The sequence below is a fragment of the Mastomys coucha genome, unplaced genomic scaffold (genome assembly GCF_008632895.1).
Source record: "Mastomys coucha isolate ucsf_1 unplaced genomic scaffold, UCSF_Mcou_1 pScaffold16, whole genome shotgun sequence".
Lineage (NCBI taxonomy): Eukaryota > Metazoa > Chordata > Mammalia > Rodentia > Muridae > Mastomys > Mastomys coucha.
Genome location: NW_022196898.1, coordinates 78,407,112 through 78,413,343, shown reverse-complemented (window position 1 = coordinate 78,413,343; position 6,232 = coordinate 78,407,112). Strand labels below are relative to the sequence as shown.

At 41.6% G+C, this 6,232-nt stretch overlaps 1 long non-coding RNA gene across 1 annotated transcript in view; it reads left to right on the top strand.

The window, feature by feature from the left end:
• The first annotated feature begins 489 nt into the window (after positions 1–489).
• LOC116094327 overlaps positions 490–6,232 on the top strand; it is a 9,856-nt gene continuing 4,113 nt past the window's right edge. Inside the window, exon 1 of the long non-coding RNA XR_004120047.1 lies at positions 490–585. This is a non-coding gene — a long non-coding RNA (uncharacterized LOC116094327). The remainder of the gene's footprint in view (positions 586–6,232) is intronic.

Here is a 6,232-nt window from a genome sequence, read left to right as displayed (position 1 = left end):
CTCTTCCAGAGGACTTGAGTTCACTTCCCAGCACCCACAAGGTAGCTCACAACAGCCTGTAAATCCAACTTCAGGGCATTTGATGCCCTCTTCTGGCCTCCATGGGTACTGCATGCAAGTGTACTTTCCCCCCCCCAAACACATGCACGTATTTTAAAAACAATAAAATAAAATCCTATAGATATAGAGACAGACACAGATATGGATGATATGGACATAGATAGATATAGATTATATAATATAGATTAGATATAGGTATAGATGATAGATATACATTCAGATACAGATATAGATATACTAAACCTTCATGTTAAAGTTTAGAGCAGCTTTATTGGTAAACCTAGCATGGAAGTAGCCAACAGCAGGTGAAGGGATGAGCAGACTGCTGTGTATCCAGGCAACAGAAAGCTATTTTGGATTAGGAGAAAATTGCTATGACTTCACACTCTGACGTGTGCGTTGCATTAGTGAAGGGAGCTGGGGTCAAAGGGCTCAACAATGCTTGATTCCCATGATTCCCTGGGAAAAGTCCACATCACCAACAGGAAACGGATCGGCGGCTACCCACAGTTTAGGGATGAAGAGGTATTTAATTGTGGGAAACCCTGAAATTTTTTTTAAGATGATAGAACCAATCTGAGAGGCTCTGTGAGGATAGATGCATGGTTTTATACATTTGACAAGGCTGGAGAATTTCAAAGCACAAAGAGTGAACTTTAATGCATACAAATTAGCTTTTTTATCAATGAAGAGGTTAAGAGAAAGATAGAATGTAGACTCTGATAAAGGAATATGATTATATCACAAGTGTGTGATACGACTTCACTGAATGCTATGGAAGGAAAGAGAAGTCATCCCAAACAATTTTGGAAATGGTGTTTTAACTGAAAACTCATAGACAAGAATAAGAGGGGTAGATTTGAGCAAGTACATTCTCTTTGTTAAAGTTGTTTTGCACGAGGTTGGGCTTAATGGTTTTGAAGCTGATATAAGTCCACTGGTATCTGCAAATAAATAAATAAATATAAATACACAGAAGAAGGTGGAAACCAGCTTTTTTTCTGGTTGAAAATGTAAGAAAAGGAAAAGACTGGGCTAAAATGATCTATATTATAGTGACTAGGTTGGAGATAACATACGCTTTCCTTCATACCAATGCAGAGGATAGGAACTGAATAAAGACTCATAAGCATTGCTCATAAATTACTTGTAACATAAACAAGTGAAAGGACAAATCACTCACAAAGAGAATTTTCTAACATTTATTCATTTTTTAAAATTTTTAAATTTTTTAAATTTTTTTGGTATGTGTGTGTATACAGGCATGTGTGTATGTGTGCTTGCAGAAGCCAGAGGTCACTGTCAGGTATCTTCCTCAGTCACTAGCCACCTTAGTTTTTAAGACAAGGTATCTTACTGAAGTCACTGTCTTAGTCACTGTTCTGTGATTGTAAAGAGATGATATGATCAAGGTGACTCTTATAAAAGAAAACATTTCATTGGGGACTTGCTTACGGGTTCAGAGATTCAGTCCATTATCATCATGATGGGCAGTGTGACAGCATGCAAGAAGTGCTGGAGAAGTAATTGAGAGCTACATTCTGACCCATAGGCAGAAAGGCAGAGAGAGAGAGAGAGAGAGAGAGAGAGAGAGAGAGAGAGAGAGAGAGAGAGACAGAGACAGAGAGACAGAGAGAGACAGAGACAGAGAGAGACAGAGACAGAGAGAGACAGAGAGAGACAGAGAGAGACAGAGAGAGACAGAGAGAGACAGAGAGAGAGAGAAAGGGGCCGGGGTCTGGCATGGGCCATATGGCCACATCTCCTAGTCCTTCTAATCCTTTCAAATGGTTCCACCCCATAGCGACTAAGCATACAAATCCATGAGCCTATGGGAGCCATTCATAGTCAAATCACCACACAGAACCCTCACAGATTTTATGTCCCAGTTGAATTTCTCCTGGGTTCTGAGGACCTGAACTCAGATCCTCATGCTTGTGGAACAGGTGTTTTTCCTTTTAACCAACTAACTACAACTACTTTTAACTACTTTTAACCAACTACAGACCCCAAACTGAAATATTTGTCCCAGCTTATATAGACAAAGCCCTCGGGGTGGTAGAACTCCACAAACTTTGAATTAGCTGAGCTTGATTTGTTTCGAGTGGGGAGATTATAAAAAGAAAGGAAAAGGAAGTTTGCAGCAAAGAAACCCAGCAAACATGACCTCCCCTCGATGATGAACCTGGCATCATCAGTGGTAAGCTGGGATGATGGCACACATGTCTATCAATATGTGAAGAATCTAGAATTTCCCCTCTGCTGTCTTCCTCCTCATGATTGCTAATCCTGCCTAACCATTGTGAGGTATGATGAACAAAACACCAGACAGACAAATGAAAGGTCATCTCATGAAATGTCTGAGGATTTTTTTTTTAAATATCAAGTCTATGAAAAGGAAAGAACAGTATGAGAAACTAGAACATACAAGAAGAGCATTAGAGGGCTGGAGAGATGGCTCAGTGGTTAAGAGTACTGACTGCTCTTCCAGAGGTCCTGAGTTCAATTCCCAGCAACCACATGGTGCCTCACAACCATCTGTAATGGTATTGGATGCCCTCTTCTGGTGTGTCTGAAGACAGTGACAGTGTAGTCACATACATAAAATAAATAAATCTCATTAGAAGGAGGAGGAGGAGGAGGAAGAGGAGGAGGAGGAGGAGGAGGAGGAGGAGGAGGAAGAGGAGGAGGAGGAGGAGGAGGAGGAGGAGGAGGAGGAGATACGACAACCATTGGGACATGCTGATTTAACATAATTCTGTGTCTTGAATGGAATCTTGAAGGAGCACCAGCACTTGGGGAAAATTGATGGGTTATTAATAATAACATAATAACATTGGTTCTTCAGTTGTAACAACTAACACAGCTTGGTGAAGAACAGGAGACATGTGGCCCTAGTCATAGAGAAGCTGCAGCTAACACATACATGTGTACTAGAGAACAAACAAATTTACATGCAGGTATTCTCTAGGATGTGACTATAAGTAACTCTTTATTTCTCTTTTCTGCTTTGTTTCACCGTCCAAGTGCTGTGCTTGACAACAAACAGACATTCCTTAAGTAATTTTAAAAAAATACCATCAAATAAATACATAGGGGACATCGCTTTTGCATAAAGGGAGGAGGGTATCATGCCCTCCAGATCCCCACTCCTAGCCTGACTCAAGGAGCAGCAATCTCAGGGAGTGGGGTGGAAAGGCTGGCCTGGGGTTGTCACTTCTGAGTCACACTGTGAGAGTGGTCCTGTCTTTCAGTTTTCTAGGTTAAGAACAGGCAAGAACACACACATAGTGAGCCTGCTCAGTCATCCGTTTGTTTTATTTAGGCCACGTGGTATTTCAAATCAAATCATTTGAAAAGGAATTCCTTTAGGTTGGGTCCACTTCTCTGTGCTGACTTCATGAAGTTCATCTCACCCTTCAAGTCCCACCGAGGGCTGAGTAGATGTCTCAGTTGGAAAAGTATTTGCTTTTCGTGTGGATTTGGGGGAATAAACTTAAGATACTTACAGTTCTAAAGCAACATGATCAAATGGATTTCCAAAGAGAATGCATAGAAGCACAGGTGACTTTACTGGCTCTCTGGGGCGCAGGAGGTAGGGGATGTCATATGCATGGGGAGAAGTGGAGATTTATAACATTGGAAGATGGCAAGGGGTTGCTTCCAGGAAAACAGTGTCAAGGCTTTATGCTTAAAGCATCAAAGCTGCAGATGTCTCTCTACCTCAAAGGCAGTCTAATGGACTCTGCTGTGGCTGCATCTATGTGTTCTGAATGGACAGAGTTGAAGCTATACCCAAAATATAGCTTTTATTTTATATTTTTATTAATTATCAAAAATGAGGACTTTCCCTTGTCTTCAGCACACACAGCTTCCGTGAATGAACGAAACACACCCCATAACTCCTAGTAAGTCTCATATTTGAATGGAACACTTGAAGATCCCATTTCTCAGCATCTCTTGCATCCATTCCTGTCCTTCATCCACAGTACTATCCTGGATGCTTGCCCCCTTGCACTTGACTGTGAGCACCTTCAACATCGGTAGTGTGTGATTTATAGCTGGACCATTCAGTAGACCCTGCTGTGTATCACCTCATACAGTGCCCAGCAGAATGCCTGTTTTCTGTCCAAAGAAGATGTTAATGAAGTGCTATAGAGTTGATATTTGGGGAGATGGGGTCATTTCGGGTCTTTTGAATCCACGGGGGTGGGGGAGTACTTTCTGTCTTTCAATTGTGATCCTCCATCTAAAGCCTTGTGCTTTTAAGGTTTTTCTTTGACTCACTGGTGGGAATTTTCCTTAAAGCACGTGACTATATCAGAGTTGAAATTTCAAGTCCATAATACACATTTCGTAAGCCACTACACTCATCAGTGCATAAAACAGTACCTTGTGTGTGGTCTGTCTCCAGGTCATAGGTACAGTATTTCTCAAACCTTATTTCTCAAGATGTTCAGGGATGGAATTAAGCCCCAAGTGCTGTAAAGAGTCCATTGTGGACAGTGAATTAATTAACCCCTCCTCTCTGGCTTCTTGGTGGTGTCAGCTACCAACCATCCCTGGGAAAATGGAGGAAAAAGGTCAGTTAAATAATTTTGCGTTTTGAGAATCTAATGAGAACACCAAGTGCACTCAAAGGAGAGTCTTAGGAAACATGTCCCAGAGGATGATGGGAAGTCATGATTCTGTTAGTCCTGGGCCAGACTCACCTCTCCCCTACCAGCAATTTCTTCTACTCTTCTCTGGAGAGCAAGAAAAGCTCCCTCTCCAATGGCATGATGCCAGCGAGAGATGACAACGCTCTTTTACTCACTCACAACAAGGGCTCTCACCACTGGAAATGAAGCAAGCAAACAGACAAGGGCCTTTGAAACCCTGTTGCATTTGGAAATTTCACAAGGAACAAGGCTGGCCTTCAAGGAAAATCCGGCTTTTTTGTTTCTTTCTTGAGAGGAATGGTAAGCGCTGTTAATAAAGACATGAAAGTGAACCAGGCCTTGACAACCAGTCCCTTTGACAGGTCTTCTCTTTGACCCCTGTTCCCCAGAAACAGAGAAAGTCACTAACAGGAACATCTCAAGGTTTCACTGATGAAATGTCTCTCAAGACAAACCATTTATAATGACAAGAAGTGGGTGGGGGAAAAGTTCTTCAAAATGGGACTGGCAGCCCGCCCTCCTAATCACTTCACAGGATGTCAAAGGTTATCTGTAGGGAGCTAGGAAAGGAAGTGTATTTGAAAACATCTTTGGAACATGTATACAACATCTTGAGGTGTTTGATCCTTTTATGAACTGTTGACAGCCTTTTTGCCATTGAAGTCCATGTGAGAATTGCCAGCAGAGCAAAAGAGGAAATGGGGCTGGAGTGTGTGAACCCCTAAGAGAACCTCTAAGAGCTGGTTAAATCACAAAATGTGAGATGACCAGGATGAGGGGATGGCCCAGGATGCCACGAGAAACCAGGCATCTATGTCAACCACCAAACTCTGTTCTGACCATTCAAATATTTCCCTTGGAGTACAACATCCTTTCACTTCCAATACGCTCTTCAGTCAAGGGTGGATATAAATTGAATTTCAGAGTGCCCAGAGTAGCTGGGAGTTATTAATAATCATTACAGCATGTGAAATCAGTAATGCACATTTCCCTTCCACTGAACTCACTTGAGTTTCCTTTTAATATAACTTCATAAATTCTTTGAGAATTTCATATGTGTATGCAATGAATCTTGCTCATATTCACCACTTTCATGTTGTATACACACACACAACTAATTATGCTGTTTGTACATGCATGGATTTGAGTCATTGGCAGGAACAGGGTCAAACTATCGGGGCCACATCCCTGAAGAAAAAGGACTCTTTCTGTCTGCTAGCACCCATCAACCACACATTCTCAACTGGAGGCTGGGTGTCACGCACACTTTGTGTGAAGGTGATATCTGAGGCGTAAACTTCAAAAAAAGTCAGTCTCTTGTCTCTGTATTGTCGCCTGGCACCCCAAACTCAGAGGTGGCCCAGATATGTCTTCATACTAGTGTGTTAGGAACTCACCAAGATATCATTTTCTTACAGCTAACAAGAGAAAATTCGGACATTATTTTCTGACCTTCACCAATGTTTCTAACTATCTTAGTTTAATGTTTTAAGTACTAGAGAGTAATTGAA